Below are 21914 nucleotides of genomic sequence, written 5' to 3' on the forward strand. Positions count from 1 at the left end.
TGTATCGATTCTTAGCGTAGCCAATTCGATTTTCGAATTGAAATTCGGCCGATTTTGGGATCGCGATTCCGGCCACTTCCGGTCAGTTTTTGGGGTAGGTCCAAGAAAAAAAGTGGCTCCAAATAGGGTGTTATACCTAGGGTAGGAGTTTGGAGCCGTGGTTTTGAGATTTTCCGGCGAAGCGTTATCGCTTTGGACAACCACGCGCTGTCGGCGCGTGTGGCGGTGCGTGGGCACTGTAGAAAAAGTGACACTGTGTCTCGATGAGATCCTTAGGTTGTCACGAGTATGTAGGATTTCACGGATCTCAATTCGGACGTCGTTTGACTATCGAACGGATGATCGCATATTGTGCGTTATCCGGGTTCGATAGGTTGGGACCGTTGGATGGTCCCAAATTTAATATATGTTAATCTAGGTATTTCTAGGATCGTGTAGGAATTCACGGATTGTGAATCGGAACCCCGGATGTTCCGAATAATAATTTTAAAGTTTATATTTTATATTAACCGTCAGATCGTGCGATCATGAGCGATCCGACCGTCCGATCTGAACCAAACTTGCAGGACAAGTGTCCTATACCTGGTAGAACCCATAGGGGCTCTCGGATCGGAAATTGGAGGTCGTGGGTTCCGCAGGTCCGTTTGACCAGGGTTAGAGTAGTTTGACCCTTGGTTGACAGTGAGTCTCCTGGAGTAATCTCACCTTTTCAGGGGAGATTATCGGGTGCTAGACTATTGTGGAGGGTTACACAATATTAGAATTATATATATAATTATAATATGTTTGTACAAGGGTACAAAAGAGTTTAGACTGTCAGTTTGGAGTGCTATACGCACTACCTTAGGTACCTTCCCGGATTTTGGATTCACTACAAGCACCACCAAGTGAAAGTTAGGTCCCACGTGGCGTAGGTTATCCGGCGTTGGGACAGGCCCCATACGTGGCGTTGGTTGTACCGGCGTATGGGGAGATTTGTAATATGATGTTCAGGTCTCAGGTGGCGTAGGTTATCCGGCGTTGAGACCGGCCCCATACGTGGCGTTGGTTGTACCGGCGTATGGCGAGATATTGTGATATTGTGTTGAGGTCGCACGTGGCGTAGGTAATCCGGCGTGTCGACAGGCCCCATACGTGGCGTTGGTTGTACCGGCGTATGGGGAGATTTGTGATATGATGTTGAGGTCCCGCGTGGCGTAGGTTATCCGGCATTGGGACAGGCCCCATACGTGGCGTTGGTTGTACCGGCGTATGGGGAGATATTACGATAGTATGGCATGGTCGCACGTGGCGTAGGTTATCCGGCGTGTTGACAGACCTCATAAGTGGCGTTGGTTGTACCGGCGTATGGGGAGATTATATGAAATCAAGAGAAATGCAATAAGGTATCGCCCAAGTGTGGCATTGGGTTTTATTGGAAGAACTATGTGTGGCTTGATCCCTCAAGGAGGGTACGTAGGCAGCCTAAGGTTATTAGGTGCAGCCGCAGACTAAATATTAGTCATAATTGGTATTTGAATTGTTTGGTAGTTGGTTAAGAATTATCGGAAGGCCGAAGGCCATTTGTGTGAATTGCATGAAATTATATTGTGCATGCTGCCAGTTGGGAATATTAAATGCGTTTTTATGCAGGTAAAAATTTTGGGAAATGTACAATTTATAGGGGAGACTCTGCCGAATTTTCGGCAGGAAGTCTCGGTCTTTAGTGTTTTGGCCTGGCATCGGGAGGATGTCGGGAATCCTAAAGGGTTCCCCTCGTGTTCTGAAAAATTCGGGGCGGGTCCTTTCACAAATCCTTAGAATCCACGATAACTGACATCGTGATTGGCAATTTCCTCTTACAAGAATTAGACTTCACAAGCAAAGGCATTTAACCTTTATTTGAGCAAAACCACATAAAATTGGCCAGCCAATTCATGTAAAAAAATCAACTTAAAGACACATTTTCCCAAAGAAAATTAAATTCCAATATAGATGCATCACTGTCATACTAGCCAAGAAACCCAAACTCCTGTTACACATTGAAACTCTCTAGCTCTAACAACACAACTTCATCTACTCTAAACCTTTGCATTTTAGTAGCTATGAAGATTTTCATTTCCCAATTAAACACTTTCGTCATGTCCTCAGCAACTTGCGTCTCAATTTCATATGAAAGGCATTTCAGGAAACCAAAAAATGACAGATAAATAAATCGAAAAAATAGCAACAAAACAAACATGAAATTCAATGGACATGAAGCTCCGAATAAACACCATTTCAATCTCTTAAAAAACCCATTTCCCGAAACACAAAAAATTGCAAACAAAAAAAGATAAAAGCAATGGAGAGGAAGAACTTAGAAACACACCGGTTCGGTGACTACCAAGATGCTTTTTAATGCCATTGAGCATGCCTTTAGAGGCCAAAGGACGAAAGACGATACGGGACATACGGAAGGTCTCGTAGATGGCGCAGCGCAGCCGGAGAAGATGCAGCGGTTCCTGACGCACTTGAAGGAGCTGTTTCAGGGCAGCTTGGAGAGCTTGAAGAGGTTCTCCTCGTGCAGGTCACTGGGAAGGCTTGGGTCCTTACGGAGGGCCTTGTACAGATTTCGCCTCAGCTCGTATTTCGCCGCCAGCAACCGGCGATGGTGGTCGCTGATATTGGCATTTTCCTCAGAAATTGACATGTCTTCCTTTTGGGTCGAATGCTAGCAAACTCAGATTTTGGTAGGGTTTCAAGCTTGGGGATAGGGATGGCAACAGGTCGGGTAGGGGCCGGGTATGACAATACCATCCTCATCCCCGCTCTCCATCCCCGCCCCCGTCCCCGAACCCATCCCCATTTAATAGGTTTCGGGGAATCCTCGTCCTCGTTCCCGTCGGGGGACTATCCCCCATACCTGCCCCGAATCCCCTATTTTTTTGCATAAAAAATATTTATCATACATTTTAACATTAAGTTTCATATTAAATTATTGTTTAACACATCCAAATTAACTATAAAGTTCAACTCAACTATTCAAAATCACATCAATATGAAATTCCATAGAAAATTAGAAAGAATTAGGAAAGGGAGGTTAACTTAAGGTTAAACATAAATATTGTACTTATATATTTATTTATTTAAATAAAACATATATATTTTCGGGTGAGGTTTGGGGATGGGGACGCCAATACCATCCCCTCCTCATACCTGTTGGGGAATTTTCAAGTTCGGGGATCCCCGTACCTGATACCCCTTTTGGCTCCGAAATCTCCCCCGGTTAGAGTCGGGGACCCGACAGGAACCCGCCCCCCCAGGGATTTTTGCCATCCTTACTTGGGGACAAGGAGGGGTGGTCCGGATTGGATCGGTTTCACCTCAAAATTACGACCGAATCAATTACAATATGACAGTTTGGTTTGGATAAAAGTTATAAAGAAAACCAAACCAAACTAAACCAATTTAAGATAGATTGGTTCGGCTGGTTTGGTCCTAAGCCCAATCCTCCTTCTTTTTGCATTTTTTCAACATTGTTAACCCAATTATAACAAAAAAAATTTACAATTTGCTTCATACATAAATCATTTTTTAGAGTACGAAACCATTCTAAAGCTCAAAATGTCATAGAACTTCATATTTCACTAACTAATATAGCTCAATTCAAATATTCATATATAGTTATTAATAATTAGAGTATTACATATGTAAAATAAAATATAAAAAAATAAATGGGGCATTTTGGAAAAGGCCAAAGGAGAGAGAAATATTTTTTAAAGAGCCAAAATGGACAAAAATGCCCTTATTTATTTTTGGATTTCCTAATGAATCCTTTACATTTGCATGTCTTTAGTTTGAAAGTTGAGAGGTTTTTTTGTTTTTTTCAGAAAAGTTTTGGCTTTTTCCAAAAGTAAAATTTTTTTTTTTTGGTAGCTAAAACCTAAATTTACTTAAATATAAATATACACATAAACGGTCCAGTTTGTTTTAGCCGGTTTACAAAAGTTCAAAACCAAACCAAACCAAATTACATACGATCCGATTTGGTTTTTAAATCGTTTGACTTTTTCTTGGTCAAAACTAGGTGTGGGCATCAATCCGGCCGATCCGACCAAACCGGCCCAACCAAACCGTATTTTTTGGTTTGGTTTGGTTTTGACTTTAAAAAAGTCAACAATTTTAAAATCTGAACCAAACCGGAGTAGTTTGGTTCAACTGCAGTTTTAAGCTTTGAAAAACTGTGCTAATCCGAACCGAGTAGTTTAAATATTAATTAATTATATATATATATATATATATTAGTTTACATGTGTCAATGGTTGAGTGGCTAATTAGATGTGTTAGTGTATACCCTACCACACTGAATTGGACTCTAAACAACTTACAACTCTTTCACATCTCATCTCATCTTCGTTGAATACGCAGCCCCATCTCAGCCCTTCTTCCTCACTCAACCCACCATTGATTTGAACCTGTTTGGGCCCAAATTCGGCACGCCCAAGAACAATAGACAGGCCCATGATAAAATTGCCTGCCCAGCCCAGAGACTTGAGAAAAACAAAAATAAAATCCAGACAGATTGGGCTTCACACCAAGAATGTTGGAAATAAAGCCTCAGCCCAAAGAAAGCCCAGATGTGGAAACTTTCGAAATAGGCTTCAAAGATCAGCTCGTAATTTTCGTTAGATTCAAGCCCAAGGGATCAAAGACACACCCACGTGATTGCCTCAACTTTGGAAAAGTCAGCAATTCCAACTAAAGTTTTAAAATGTGAGAGGGACGTCTCTGAAACACTGCCAATTGAAGATCAAAAACCCATCTGTGTTCAAGATTTTGCTCCAAATCAATACACCATCTCCCAAAGAATTCACGGATCACGCTTTCTAAATTAGAACGGGAAACAGGGAACCACTCAGAAAATACAAAAGAAAAAGAGCCAAACCGCCATAAAAAGCCCACACAGACGGTGGCGTTGGTTGAATTAGAAAGCTGCCACCTAGGAAACCAGGGAAGGGACTGTTTTTAGGAGGTGACTGCTCAGAACCTATCTGCCTTGATTGATAAGAAACCCTTCTTACTTTACATTATAAGAGATCTTTTTTGCCGCCCATTGTTTAGGATTAAAAAAATGACCTCCTTAGGAGGGTCTCTTATAAAAGCGAAAGAAGGCAAAGAAACAAAGGACACTCAATTCATCAATCAATCAAAAAACCAAACAAAAAAAACAATCAAAAGCTCACGTGGATCCCAAGAGAAAAACAGCTTTAGATCAGAATTCCAAAGTTCAGACTTAGAAAAAAAGTTTTCATCCCTTTCGTTACAAATTTGGTTCAGCAAAAGCCAAGAAAAACATAGCTCGAGTTTTTCACAAATATGAAAACCTCAACAAATTTTACAGCATAGTTCCAGCTTGCTAAATCCTCGAGAATAGCCACTTCTGTCCCTTCAAACTGAAGAAACTCAGTTCTGCCCGCTCAAAAGTCTCCCAAGGCTCGAAGTAGATTGAAGCTCTGCCAAAATTGAACTTTGGTATCGATTTACAGCTGAAGCCAAGCAGCTAAAGTTGTTGACAGCACAGTCCAGCACAGACATACCCAGTCCAGCCCGGATCAGAAGTTTCTACCCAGGCAGAAATGGGATTCCAGCCATCTTTTTGCCTTTCTAGAGTTGATTTCTCCCTTCTTAATTTTGTAAAAGGCAGTTCTGCCTGAAACAGTCTACTTTATTATTATCTATTCTGGCCAGAACAACCATTTGATACTGAGATAAATTGTGAAAGTCCTCACCAGTCTGAGGCAAGAAAAGAACTTACTTGAGAGATATTCCTCACCCAAATTTACAATCATTTGTTTTGGAAGTCAGTAACTTGAGGCGCAAGTTATCCATTCTAAAAATAAGTCTGCTAGAATTTACATTGCTAGCAGTGGCACGCTCACACACCAAAGAAAGCTGATTTGTCGACCAACAAGTGGTCTCCAAGCCAGTGGGGAACTTCGCCCTTCCACCTCAGGAGTAAAACACGAAGACGGGTGAACAGAACCACTACAACTTCCATTGCTTCAATCAAACCCATTCTCACATCGCACAAACCTCGTTGGTGTCGCACCTCCATCATCGGCGTAGTAGAAACCTCATCGGCATCGCATCTCTATCATCGGTATCGCACCTCCATCGTCGGCGTCGCACCTCCATCGTCGACGTCGCACCTCCATTGATTCAAACGTGCTCCTCTCAGATCTGATTTGAACTCTCAGGCAGAGTTCTTGCAGGGAAGCATCTGATTCGAACCTGTGCTGTGGTTTGAAGTAAGCATCTGTCTCAAACCAAGCCTGTGTTATGATATCGTCACTGACAAGTTTGTCATCTCCAGACATGTGATTCATGTTGAATCAATTTGGCCTTTCTAGTTTCTATGTTTAGATAACCAGTTTTGCCAATCTGATTATACGTGATTTTGTTTGTTTGAAATGTTTTGTTCTTGGTAAAGATTACCATTAAAACAAACTCATTCCTTAGCTTTGCCAATCTGATTATACATGTTGTGCAACCTTTTTCTTTTTCACTTTAGCACTTGTATATTTGTTTCCATTTTATTGAGAAAGTTGGTGTCTTATGCATTTGGTCTTTGGTTGTAGCGTACGGTCCTTTCCGAGCTGGAAATTTGGAATGTGAGTGGACTGAGACATCCATCAGTTAATCATCTCCATGTGTTTTTATTGTTGAAAATCTGTCTCATCTTTACTTAAATCGCGATTTATGTCATTTTCAGTGATAAATATTCCTTCTCTTTGTGCCCTTGCTTGGGTTCCACTATTTGTGTTTGGGTTTTGTAGTTTAAGCGGTTAAAAATAGTTATTCCATGGACTGTTCCTCCACTTTAGTTTGTGTTTTTGAATCCCCCTTTCATGATATTGCTTGTATAAACCTAAAAAACCCATGTCTTATTGTTTGGTATGTTCCGCATGATGTACGTCTGTGTTAAAAAACATCAGGCCGCCATCCACAGATTAATTTGGACTCCATTATTGTTTCTCGACGTCTCTGAATTTGAGGGATTAAATCATGTTCATAACTTTTATAAATTATTGGATTCTGAAAAGGACACGACTATTGGTTATGTCATGTATTGCCAATATGATTATACGTGATGTATAAAAAAAACCTAGGCTGACAACCTTTTTTTTACTTTTTTGGATAATGGTGTGTGATAATTGTTGGGTTTTCTATTCCTTATTTTTTTTGTGTTTGGAATTTTTTTAATTTCTCATTTTTGTTCTTTTGTAATTTCCATGAGTTTGGACTTACTGTAGAATAATTGTTGGGTGCAATCTATCTGATCAAGGAAAATTTATTTAATGTGCAATTTTTCTGATTAAGGTGCAATTTATTTAATTTGTAATTTGTCTGATTATATAGATAGAGGTAAACCCGGGGGTGGAAGAAGGTTTTACTTCTAATCAGCCATCACCTATGACTGAATCTGCACCACCAATTGTGACCTCTGAAGCTCAGACTAGTGCATCTGATCAACTTCCACCATTACCTTTTCAAAAAAAGAGAAAACTGACTCGGAAACCAAGTGAGGTATGGAATCACTTTGAATAATATCAAACTGGTAATCCTTCTGAACCTATTAGGGTTAGAGCAAGTATTGCAAAACTGCTGACTATAAATATGATCCAGCAACATGTGGGACATCAAGTTTGAGAACTCATATTACTAATTTATGCAAAAAAATACCCATATAGGGTGCCTGGTTCAAAACAAAAGGTCTTAACTTTTGCTAAGGACCAATCTAGAAGTATTACCACTCTTGGGGCAGCAGGATTTAATACGGAAGAATCTAGGAAAGCATGTCTTAGGATGGTTATTATTGATGAGTTGCCATTTAGTTTCGTAGATGGAGAAGGGTTTCGTCACTTTTGTAGTGTTGCATGCCCTAGGTTTATACCGCCATCTCGTAGAACACTTGCTAGAGATTTGCTTGCACCTTACTATGATGAAAAGCAACTTTTGAAAGCAAAGTTAGCTGCATATAGAATCTGCCTTACTACTGACACATGGACTTCTGTCCAAAATATAAACTATATGGTTCTCACTGCACATTTCCTAGATGATGATTGGATGTTGGATAAGCGTGTGTTGAATTTATGTGTAATTCAAAAGCACAAGGGTAGGACAATTGGCAGACTTATTGAGAAGTGTTTGATTGATTGAGGTATAGAGAGGGTACTCACAATTACCCTAGATAATGCATCTGCAAATGATAAAGCTGTATCTTATTTGCATAGTAAGATGAAAGATTGGCCGAATGGAGGTTTGTTGTTAGATGGTGTCCACTTACATATGAGATACTGTGCTCATATTGTAAATCTCATTGTAACCGATGGTTTGAAAGAGTTACATAATTCTGTTAAGAGTATTCATGATGCTGTCATGTATGTAAGATCTTCCCCTCAAAGATTAGAAACTTTTAAATCTTGCATTGAAAAAGATAAGATTGATTGTAAAGGCTTGGTTGTCTTGGTTGTCTTGGATTGTAAAGGCTTTTTCTAGGTTGGAAGATGAGGATGGACATTTTAAAAGCTACTTTGATAGAGGGAATACACCACCAGTTGAGGAGGATTGGGCAAATGCTGTTATCTTTGTCAAGTTTTTAAAAAGTTTCTATGACTTTACTTTGAGGTGTAGTGCCACTTTGCATGCCACATCCCATACAACTTTTCATGACTTATTTGCAATTGATTGTGAATTGGCAGAATTGAGTGTAGTAGGCAATTCTCTTCTATCTAACATGGATCAAAATATGAAATTGAAATATGATAAGTATTGGGGATCACTTGATAGTGTGAACCAATTCTTGTTGATAGCTGTAGTTCTTGATCCTAGGTATAAATTGGACAATTTATGATTGCATATTGCTGATTTGTATGTGCAAAATGATGCTTATGTTGCTGAGAAGACAGCTGGTGTGAGAGATCTTTTTGTTTAAAACTTTATGGGCTGTACGAGCCAGGTTTCGTTAGTAATCGAACTCAAAGTTTTAGTAGTTCTACTACATCCTCAAGTATTGGCAGCAGCATAGTGGTTGATATTTCTAACTTCTCAAGCTTTGGAGGTGATAGGAAAAATGCTATGAGAGAAAAGTGAAAAAAGAGACAAGAAGATAAAGAGGCAGCGGTTTTATCTCATGAGATAGATAGATATTTGTCGGATGCTGCAGAACAAGATATTGAACACTTTGCTATTTTAAATTGGTGGAGGGTGAATGCTTCTAAATATCCAGTTTTAGCGGCCATTGCAAGAGATGTGCTTGCAATTCCAGTCTCTACAGTTGCTTCAAAATCTACTTTGGAGGGATAACAATCAACTCATTTTGTAGTTCCTTGAGTCTTGCTATGGTTGAGGCTTTAATTTGTACACAAAATTGGTTGAAGTCACTTCAATTTCTTTACAAGTTGAGCCCACCATTGAGGAGATGGAGTTTTATGAGACCATTGAGTCAGGTATTTCTATTTTTCTCAATTAATTGCTTATAAAGTGTGAGTTTTATTGTGTTGAAGCTAAATATATGATTATGTATGTTTCTTATATAGAAATGTGGAGATCAAATGCTAATGTACATGTGCACATTTTCACTAATTGATTCTCTATTGATGCACAACCTTACAGTTATGATAATTTTCTTATTCATTTCTTATTTTGATAATCTTGTATCCTAAAATTTGTGTTGATTGAAACTACTTTTGTGCGTAGTATGGGGGCATGCTGGAAACTGGGCAGCCTTTAATTAAATGGAAATTATGAATTTGTATTTTGGCCAGCCTTTTATTTCTTAGTTTTATCATCTTGTATTTATTTCTTATGAACTTTAGAATGTTTGTTTTGATGGAAATTGTGAACTTAAATGCATGCTGGAAACTGGACAGCTTTTGATTAAATGGAAAGTATGAACTTGTATTTTGGGCAGCCTTTCATTTCGTAGTTCATCTTGTATTCATTTCCTATGAACTTTAGAATGTTTTGATGGAAATTGTGAACCTAGATGCATACTGAAAATTGGACAGCTTTTGATTAAATGGAATGTTGTTGTGTTAGCCTTTGATGGAATGAAATGATATAATGGCAAAATGTTAGCATTATAATTTATAATGTAAGAGCAGGTTGAAAAATGCATGGTTTTGTGTTAGGCACAAACCAGCCGAACCAATCCGAACCAAACCGGACCGTTATTTTCTTATTGGTTCAGTTCTGGTTTGAGAGTAAAACCGAACCAATCCGGACCGTGCCCACCCCTAGTCAAAACCAAACCAAACTGGTAATTATGGTTTGGTTCAGTCGGTTTCATCAGTTCGGCCGGATTGATGCCCACCCCTAAGGACAAGTCACAGCTTATTATGAATTATTTTTTGGCAAAACATAGCCCGTCTGGTAACATTTTCGGAGAACGTTTTCTGAGAATATTTTCAGAGAATGAAAACAAGAAAACAAATTTGCATTTTCAGGAAATGAAAATGTGTCTGGTAGATAATTAGAAAACATCTTTAGAAAACAAAAATAATGAAAATGTGTCTGGTAATACAATTGTTTTTCCTTCGTATTTTCGCTAATTTCAGTTCTAATTTTTTTAAAATTATGATATTTTTAGAGGAGAAAATTATTATAAACAATGAAAATATGTCTGGTAGTACAAATTGAGAATAATATTATGTGAATTATTTTTCAAGGGTATTTTTGCTAATTTCTGTTTTGAAAAATGTATAATATAACAAATGAAAAATTCTATTGTTTTTTAAAAGATAAAACTATCTTTTATCTCCTTTCTTTTTTCTTTTTTCTTTTCTCCTTTTTTTCTTTTTCTTTCTTTCTTCCTCTTTCCTTCCCAAACCCGCTCCTTTTTCCTTCTTTTCTTCCTCTTCTCTACTTTCTTTTTTCTACTTCCTTCCCTCTTTTTCACTCTCACTCCTCCTTCCTTCCATTACATGAATCCCATCAACCCACCTCTCCGGTTCCACTAATTAATGGTTGTGGTAGTTAGATTGGGTGGTGATGGTGGTTGAGCTGGGTATGTAGTGGCTGGTTTCTCTCATCTCTCCCTCTGCAACTCTCTCATCTCTCTCTCTCTCTCTCTCTCTCTCTCTCTCTCTCTCTCTCTTTCTTTTCCCTTTCCCTTCTTCTCCCTCTTTCTGATTCTTTCTCTTCTTCTTCTTCCCCTTTTTTTTTCTTTTCTTCTTCCTCTCTGTCTTTTTTTCTTAGTTGCAGATTTGTGTGATTATGAGTTTTTTTTTTCTTGAAATTTTGGGGATGATTATGGTTGGAAGGAGGAGATTTGATTGTTTTGGATATAATTTGATTGGATTGTTTGCTCAAGTGACGGAGGAGAGTTGGCTTTGATTCGGAGAGATTGAAAACAAAAACGCCGAAAACGAAAACGACTTTCTGGCATTTTCAACATTTATTCATACTTTCATTTTCATTCTCAGAAAACAATTTCAGCTCGTTTCTCAAAATAACCGGCCGAACACGTTTTCAGGTGAAAACAGAAAACAAAAACAGAAAATGGCCCTTGAAAATGATACTGAATGGTCCCTAATATTTTGGTAATTTTCGCTTTACTACAGTAAAATTTACCAACTTTTAGAGTTTGATACAGAAAGTTACCAAGTTTGTTAACTACTGACATGACAACAAAAGTACCACGTGGTCTACATTTATTATTAAATCAATTAATTAAATAAATAAACTTAAAAATTCAAATCCCTCTCTCTCTCTCTCTCTCCCATCGAACCCAGAACCCTATCGCTCTCTCGCTCTCTATAGAAAAGCAGAGGAACAAGATTTTTGGAAAAGCGAAGTCTTTCCGCCCATAACGAGGAGCATTAATTTGAGCCCAGCCATAATGCCGCAGGACCCATGTCAAATCATGATTACGAAGATAGGCCGAATCGGCCCTACTTAAGTTGGCGAATCGTCCTCCAATTAGAGCAAGCCATAGATCGTGTACTTGGTCACAACCCGTGTAACATTCCACATCGACCAACGGAGAGGGGGTGATGTGCCTTATATGTACATGCCTGCCTCCATCTTGCACGAGACCTTTTGGGAGCTCACTGGCTTCGGAGTCATAGAAACTCCAAAGTTAAGCAAGTTGGGGCTAGAGCAATCCTATGATGAGTGACCCACTGGGAAGTTACTTGTGAGTTCCCAAAAACAAAACCGTGAGGGCAGAGAGGGGGGCCCAAAATGACAATATCGTGCTACGGTGAAGCCGATCCCGAGATGTGACAGTTTGGTATCAGAGCCACTTTGCCGTGTGGTGCGAGTGTACCGAAGAGGACGTCGGGCCCCTAAGCGGGGTAGATTGTAACATCCCATATCGACCAACAGAGAGGGGGTGATGTGCCTTATATGTATATGCCCACCTCCATCTAGCACGAGGCCTTTTGGGAGCTCACTGGCTTCGGAGTCATAGGAACTCCGAAGTTAAGCAAGTTGGGGCTAGAGCAATCCCAGGATGGGTGACCCATTGGGAAGTTGCTCGTGAGTTCCCAAAAACAAAATCGTGAAGGCAGAGAGGGGGGTCCAAAGGGGATAATATTGTGCTACGGCAGAGCTGATCCCAGGATGTGACAACCCGGGTCATTAGGGACCGAGCATAAGGGCTGAGCATTAGAAATGCGTGTCCATTGTCTTGGAGAACTCGTTGATTGACAGCCACTAAAGCCAAAAAGAGTAAACAACTTGAAGGCAGCCGACCAAGGGGCCTATAACCGAGAAAGTGCAGAAGTAGATGCAAATCCTGCTTGGTTTAGACTTCTCCATTTGTAAGTTCCAGCTTCTCATATAAATACAAGGCCCTTAGCAACATTCTAAGGTCCCCGACCAAACAGGCCTCCAATAGAGCAACTTATCTTTTCCAGTTATTTATCTTCTAGTCATACACTTTAAAAGTCTTTAAATGCTTTCCTAGGAGTAGTGGTAAACTTAATTTTTCATCCATAAATATATCGTACGATGCTTGATTTTGAAGGCGCTGGACCACCCCGGTTACTATTCTGTCCCCCCGATATATCATACAACCTTCGCAATCTAGCGAGGCATGGGAGCACCATCCATATCCACCGTCGTTTCCACCACCAACCCCAATCAACGGCCTTATAGCTCAGGCCATGAACCTGACGGCTAGAATTGTTCCTCTCCCGGCCACAATCACTTTGAGTGAAGTCAGATCAAATAGGCTCACTCAATCCATCCATTCATCCATCTGCATCATCATCAAATGCAAGGTAGAACGTGTTGGCATGCTCGTGCACACCCCATCCAACACAAAGTAGGATGACTTTTGTTGGCGCATATCCCCTTAGCCTGGAACACCATATCGTAAGATTTGTACAGCCAACACCTAGTTAAAGCACTGAGACTCATAAAATGACCATTGATAGATTGAGCCTTCGGTAACCCTAAATCATCGCCAGGGAGAGCCTTCGACAACCCTACATGCCGATCAGGCTTAAGAAGGTGCATGTTTTACCAGGCTGGACAAAGGACACGTGGCAGCCTCTCAGGCAATACCCACAGTTCCACATCGAAATCCGACTCAAGGTGCACAACTCCCAAGATCTATAAGTATGAACGCATGCCCCCAAAATGAGGTAATTGTTACATTCGGCTACTTAGCCTCTGTCCAAATTACTATTCACTCCGTCCAGATATCTTCTACACCAAGAAATTTTCTTGCTAGAAATCGCTTTACAAACTCTCAAAATTTTTGCAAAAATACGGAAAGTATTTTTCAAACACAAGCCACTCTTTATATACTGATGGTTTTGGGTCGGGTTTGGGGATGAGGACTCCAATACCATCCCTGCCCCATTTCCATTGGGGAATTTTCAACTTCGGGGATCCCGATACCCGATACCTGTTTTGCCTTCAAATCTCCCCCCATTAGGGTCGGGGACATGACAGAGACCCACCCCCTTGAGGATTTCTGCCATCCCTAGGTCGAATGCTAGCAAACTCAAATTTTGATAGGGTTTTAAACCTAGGGACAAGTCATGACTTATTATGAATTGTTTTTTGTTAAAAAATAATTTTTTGGGTAATTTTCACTTTACTACAGTAAAGTTTACTGACTTTTAGAGTTCGATACACAAAGTTGATTTTCTTACCACTTTCATACATGACATCAGTCTTTCTGTTACCAAGTCTATTAATTGTTGATATGGCGACAAATGTGCCACGTAAACCCACTCATATGATACCACATGGTCCACATATATTATTAAATTAATTAATTAATTAATTAATTAAACTTAGAAAATAAAAATAAAAATACCTCTCTCTCCTTCCCATCAAATCCAGAACCCCATTGCTCTCCTGCTCTCTCCTTGCTCTCCTATTGAGCTTAGAACCCCAGTCAACTCTCTCTCTCCCCCCCCCACACCTGCGCTCTCCTTTGGAACCCAGAACCCTTTTTCCCCATGACAATCCACAAGACCCCCTCCTCCTCATCTCACAACCCACCCCCAAACTCGCAGAACCCACAACCCAACCCTCAGATGCAAAGTGTTAGATTTTTTTTTTTCCTTTTTCAATTTTTGAATTTGCAGGGAAATAGATGATCTGGATGGGTCTCAGGTAGGGCTAGGGGTGGATCTCGGGTGGGGGTGAAAGTGGTTGTCTCGTGGCGTTGGGCTTGAGGGTGGGTGTTTTAGAAAAACGCTTTCTCCCCCTCCTCTTCCCAATGCACCTCCCCCCACCTCCTTCTCTCACGTCGCTCGTTCCTCGTCAGTTTTCCTGATGAAGATTTTGTTCCCCTCAGCCAGCCCTTTATAATTCTTTTTTCACTAACTGAATTGGAACAATAATGATCATAAAAAAGGAAAATGGAAAAAGCCCAGAACCTTCTCGGCGTCCCTCACATCGCCACCTGCGATCTTGTTCGCAACAAGCTCTCATTTTTAGGCCTTTTCGCTCTTCAGGTCCTCTTAGGCTTTAGGGTTTTGATCTTGACTTTTTTATTTCCTTTTGATTTATGCAAATATAATATAATTTAATTAGAAATTCAAATTTAATTAAATTAATTTAATTCACGAAGGATTATATTTTGTGTTGGAATGTTACAATCTATCCCCCTTAGAAAAATTTCGTCCTCAAAATTTCATACCTGTCACTCAAAGGGGTATGGGTACTGGGCTCGCATCTACTACTCGGGTTCCCAAGTATCTTCCTCCACAACCTGATATGAAGGGAACTTAACTTCCCACGTTTTCCGAACCCACTCATGATGAAGCTTCGATCCGAGGGTCACTCAACTTCAAAACATTCCAAAATCTGGCCTTCAAAACATGAATATCACCAAAATGCAAACTTAAATGTCGGGACTCTAGTACCTCTCCTGACATTTGTTCGCCGTTAAGGACTCTAGTCCTTCTATCAAAGCCTGATGAAACCAAATTTGAAACCCGTTGTGTTCAAAAGAGAAGGGGCCAAGCAAGTAATTGGCATGAGGAAAATTATAGATTATGCAATCAACGCGTAATCTAATCAGAAAAGGGTATTGGTTCATGCTGTGAACATCCACCTTATGCAATGCTATACATCTCCTTGCCTCTAATTATTTCACATAGCTCAAAACGATTGAATACTTCAGCATCAGAGACTCTATGGAGTCAAGAAAGGTCACAACCATGTTGACAGCTAAGCCAATGGCTCTAGCTAAAAAAAGAAAAAAGAAAAGAGAAATCTCCTTCTCCAACTGTGAATATCCTTTAATAGCTGATGCAATGCTTAATCTTCCTCTGAAAGCTATACGCTTCCATTTGTGATTTAATTTTTGCTCTGGCTCTCCCACTAAGAGAAGTCCAAGTTCTTTGACTTGTTAATATTTTCCTTCTTTCTTTAGAATTGATAGACGACGTTGCCAATATAATTCTTCGAAAGGAATACCCGAAAGGATCATTTTTACCGAATTGTAATCATCCATGTCATCATGATTACCTTCCATATCTTTCATAAGTAACTCCACGAAGTACTCTTTCGGCACCCCTCCGTGACATAGAATTGCAATTGAATACTTCGAAAAGTATGCATTCGTATGTGATTTGCTTACTTTAACTATCTCCAGTCCTATCCTTCGTGATATTCGAGTCCACACGAATAAAGTACCGCTTCACCCAAAACACCGTCACTTCCCACTTGGATTTGCCACGACTCACTGTCGACTTTTGCGACTCCGAACATAAAATCCAGTAAGTTTCTTAGAGCTACGAATTTATGAAACACCACTACTACAATTTGTTTGTCCTTTGCGTCGAGAGGCACCATTCCAAACCAGAACACAACACACTGCCAAAACTTAAAGATGCACACAAGGTGCAAAGTCCGCAGGAATTTGAACCTCAAGCTCTAATACCAATTGACAGGACCCGCCCGGAAATTGCTTGAAACTCAGAACAAATCCTGTGGAAATTCCGACATCACACCGATGCCGGGCCCACTTACTGAAACTATAGTCTCCTTTCCCAAAGAGGAATAGGGGCACGAGGCTTTCTGCCAAAATTTCGGCAGAGTTTCCCTTATAAATTGGACTTTACCAATTTTTTCCAACCTGTTAAACAAACACAGTTTAATCACAACTGGCAGCATGCATAAGATATGTCATACAGTTTACATATAGGCCTTCGGCCTTCAAATAATTTGAAGCAAGAACATTATCAATGCTCTTAAATCAAATAAGGAAATTAAACGATGCAATTAGTGAATTCAAACTAATTATGCATGCTCACTGTAACCAACATAAAATAGCTTCCCCAATTTCCATCACGTGATGTTTAACATCCTCACAGGAACGCAAGTAGCTTAAGGACTTGGTTTAAATCGTACAACGATCCAAAATGGGTTCAAAAATTGTCTTGACCACGACCACATTTTAACAACACTCACTTAGTCAAACTAGAATATGAATAATTATTTAATTGCACCTTAGTTTCAACATAGTTTCAGGACCAACGACAAGGTCAGAACCAAACTCGATAATAACAACATAAGTAAAATTTAGTCCACGACTACACCTAGGTATGACCCTAGGCTACCTACGTACCCTTTGTGAGGGATCAAGCCACACGTAATTCTTTCATCAACAGTCACAACTCCGATAATATATGATTTTCCTTTTACATAAAATCAATGATTAACTTTATATTCCTTTTTTTTTTATCAATTTTTTGCGCGCAACCATACCCTATCCAAGGCGTATGTTGCCAAACAACACTTTTCAATCCGGGACTTAGACATTCATACCAAGGCAGGGTAATCACAAAGCACAAACTCAAGAATCTCAACTTGGGAACAAATCCCCAAATATATGTATATATATATAATCACGCCCACCTCCCACCGTCATCATGTATCAAGAAAAACAATCCAATCCGGGGATCGTTTGACTGGACCACATGGAGGAGTCCTCAACAACCATGTGGCCAGGGAACGAGCCGTCCAACCGGGGGACTAACCCTTAACCAACATGTACAGCCGAAACCCTCAAGACTCACAAGCCTGTGACAAGTCCTACGCACGCAGTCTACCCAATCAAGGGTCTACGATAACACCCCATTAAGGTATGCCTGGGTACCAACATATCCACGTATCCATATTCATTTCCACTGTTTCCAAGTATCAGTATCCAAGCGGAGGTACATATGATGATGCACATCATGTACCAGGGAAAACAATCCAACCGGGTATCGTTTGACTAGTCCACAAGCAAGAGTCCTCCATTGACCATGTGGCTAGGGAACGAGCCGTCTAACTGGGGGATGAACTCTCAGCCAGCACGTACAACCGAAACCCTCAAGACTTGTACGCCTGTGACAAGTCCTACACGCACAGACTACCCCCCTAAGGGTCCATGAAACACCCCGTCAAGGGTGTCCGAGTGCCAACATATCCAAACCATATCCACAATTCTAAATATCCATCAATTCCAGAATCTGTATCCAAGGAAGCCCACATGCCCGAAACACGGCACGTGTGTGTATAGTAACCAGGGAAGGTACGTATGATGGTGGAGTTCGTAACCCTTATAACAATATTTTCAAATGATATTTCCTTCCTTACTTCAATTGTTCCAAAAATCTATTCATAGTGTAGACAATAAACTCTCAAGCATATAATCCATATTTAGGGAGGTACATATGGTAGTGCTAATAGCACTCAAACTAACATTCTAAACTCAGATCTTTCCAACATCTCACAACAACACCCCAAGTACCCCACACATAATCAACATAGATAGCTCTTTCTCAAAATATTATATATATGAACTCAAGATACTCAAATATGTCAAAACCCACACATACCACAAATACTTTACATAAATGATAAATTTAACTATTAAATATCAAATGAATTTCAATAAACCATTAAATTCATATGCATAAAATTTCCATCACAAAGCCATGCTATTTATTTGAAAACAATGTCCACTCACTAAACTCATAGCCGAACCCAAAGCTCACTTTCATAACTCACCCAACTCAATTAACCCATATTCATTCATTCCATAATTTCAATCATTAAAATAAAATCCCAGAATTTTCATACGATAATAAAAACAATCTCAACATCCCAACAAAGTCAACATAACTCAAATAACGATCGAGATTCGTTAATAAGGTTGTTCTAGTACTCCTCGAAGGGTGAAACTACCTCGGAAGACTCAAGGTCAACCGGGGGGTCAAACTACCCAAACTTGGTCAACTGGGCCCTTGGGACCCATGACCTCTGTTTTACGATCCGAAAGTTCCTATAGGTTCCACAAGGTTTAGGATACATGTCCTGCAAGTATGGTCCAAATCGGAAGGTCGGATCGCACACGATTGCACGATCGGACGGTTACCGTAAAACTCAGCTTTAAGTTATTGAATCAGAACATCTGGGGCTCCGATTCACGATCCGCGGATTCCTAGACGATCCTAAGAATGTCTAGATCAACATATATTGGAATGGAGTCGATCCAACAGTTCGAACATATCGAATCCAGATAAGGCCTAGTACGCAATATTGGATCGACGATCAAACGATAACCAAATTGAAATCCGAGAATACCGTTATACTCGGGACAACACAAGGATCATTTTAGGACACAAGGCCAAGAACCTGTTTCCCATGGGGGGGGGGGAGAGAGAGAGAGAGAGAGAGAGAGAGAGAGAGAGAGAGAGGGGGGGGGGGGGGGGGGTTTGGCATTCAAATTAGCTTAATATTTAAATAGTTTCTTATAAGAGTTTCGCCGAATATTTACAGTTCCTATAGAATAACATTAGAAAAATTTCAAAAGAAAAGTCATGCAGCCTAGGTAAGCCATCACGTTAGAGAGTCAGTCAAATGGTCGACTTATGTTCATTGAAAATTTTATTGACTTCTTGAAAATTTATTTACTGTAAAAGCGCCAACATTGTTTCCGATTTCTTGTGAATGGTCGATTGAGCAAGTTAAATTTATTGCTGTACTCGACATATCCAAATACATCTGCTCAGGAAAAAATCCAGTGCCACTTTAGCTCAGAGATGCAGCGATTCCTCATCGCTTGCCTTTGCATGCTGTATATGGTTTTCATTAAACCGGTTGGAGCAGGACAAGATACATGCACAGAATCTAAGTGCAGTGACGATCATGGCCTGGCTATCCATTTCCCACTCCACGTCAGACATCATTGTGGTGATCCTGGGCTTTTATGCAGTGGTAGACAGGAGAAGGTTCTTGAGGAGCAAGTAGCACTCATAAAATTCTTTGTCAAAAGCATAGATTACAAGCGTGGGCTAATGGAAGTATATAACGCAGATGGCTGCCTGCTGTTAAAGCCCTTAGAAACCCCTAACATTCCAAACTGCCCCTTCCACTTATTGGATTTTGAAATACGTAACGTTACCTTATTCCATTGTCCTACTCTTGCTGAAAGAGATATATATCAAGTCCCCTGCCTCCGCGGCAGCCCTGGCTACAGAGTTCACGGCATTTCTTCTGATGATGATTTGTTTTACAACCTCCCGTACCTAAAGTCCTGTACAAGGATGTACGATGCTTTATCACTTCCATTTCCAACTTGGGATAGAGGTTACAGCTATATTCTTCGCTTTAAATGGTAAGCCAAATTGCACAGAATGTGAAGCGAGGGGCAAGAGGTGTAGATTGAAGGACAATGGCATCAACAGTGAAGTTGAATGTGTTCACTTGAAGAAAGCAAGTAAGGATTTTTTCACATATATTCTGCTCAATTTTTTAGAGTTTCCAAAGTAAATCATATTCACAAACATGACAATCTGATTTTGAAATTATGTTTATGTTTATAGGCAAAACAATGGAATTCGTGGCAGCGGGTGAGTTATCTAAGACAGGTCTTTTCTTTTGCTTTGTTTCATGTCGAGAAGACGTTGGAAGATATGTGTTTGCTCAAGGATTGTATTTACTTGCAGGTGCAACGCTGGGTTCATCCCTTCTTTTAGTACTGGTCATTGCAGTGTATCGTGTCAATAGCGCTAATCAAAAGGAAAAAGAGAATCAACTGAAAATCGAAAGGTTTTTAGAGGATTACAAAGCTCTCAAGCCAAGCAGATATTCATACGCAGATATTAAGAGGATCACAAATCAATTCAAGGACAAGTTGGGCCAAGGAGCCTATGGAACTGTTTTTAAAGGAAAGCTTTCTTCTGAATTCTTTGTTGCTGTGAAAGTACTTAACAATTCTAAGGGAAATGGGGAAGAGTTTGTAAACGAAGTGGGAATGATGGGCCATATCCACCACGTCAACGTAGTTCGCTTGGTTGGCTTTTGTGCTGATGGATTTAGACGAGCTCTTGTTTATGAGTTCTTCCCCAATGTTTCGTTGCAGGATTTCATTTCATCAGCTGATAGTAAGCACAGTTTCCTTGGTTGGGAAAAGTTGCATGATATTGCTGTAGGCATAGCCAAAGGAATTGAATATTTTCACCAGGGATGTGATCACAGAATCCTCCATTTTGATATCAAACCCCATAATGTTTTGCTAGACCACAACTTCACTCCAAAAATTTCTGATTTTGGTTTGGCTTAACAGCAAATTGTTGACCATGTGCATGTTCTTACATAATTTCATATTGTTTATCTCCAAAATACTTCTTTATTGGAGTAAATTTGGACAAGTCCATGTACATTATTTTTTGTTCTTGGGTTTATGACGCAGAGACATAAGGGATAGGGAGATCAAATGATAGCCCTATAAGTAACAATGTCGAAATCCACCAGAGAAATTGAGTAAACCTCAAATATATTGATTGAAAATAAGATCAAAATCTCAGGATGGTCCAACGCATTCCTTTTATACAAGAGAAACCCTAGACTTGCTTGGAAATCTAATGAGAAACCCTAGACTTGCTAAGAAAGGAAAATAATAAAAGTTTCCCAAAATATTCTAAAAACATTAAATGCTGAAAAGTTAAAGTAAACGATAGAATTTGGCTAAAATACCCCATACATCACAACAAAGTAGTGAGTTGCATTTGTCACGCCGTTCTCTTCAAACTGATAGTTCAAGGACCCGATTCAAAGCTTAGGGCCCATACTTGCACAACTTGGGCTTTGCTGGCGCAACGACGTGCACGCCTGTCCAGTTGTTCCTCGATCAACTCGGCCATATGTTCTACATCAGTCCCTTCCACTTTGGAAGAACTCAACCCTGAGTTATCTTCAGGATAAAGATGATCATCTTCATGGAATGCATATAAGTTAGCAACATTGAAAGTGCTTGAAATCTCCATGGATGGGGGCAAGTCCACAACATAAGCATTGCCGTTGATCTTTTTTAGAATCTTGTAGGGACCATATTTGCGAGGCTGTAATTTGCGATAAGTACCCACTGGAAACCTCTCCTTCTTCAGATAGACCATGATGGAGTCGCCTTCATTAAAGACCTTGAC

At 40.0% G+C, this 21914-nt stretch overlaps 1 pseudogene; it reads left to right on the forward strand.

Moving 5' to 3' along the window:
- LOC109947136 overlaps positions 16074-21914 on the forward strand; it is a 49201-nt pseudogene continuing 43360 nt past the window's right edge.

Source organism: Prunus persica, chromosome G2 (genome assembly GCF_000346465.2).
Source record: "Prunus persica cultivar Lovell chromosome G2, Prunus_persica_NCBIv2, whole genome shotgun sequence".
NCBI lineage: Eukaryota > Viridiplantae > Streptophyta > Magnoliopsida > Rosales > Rosaceae > Prunus > Prunus persica.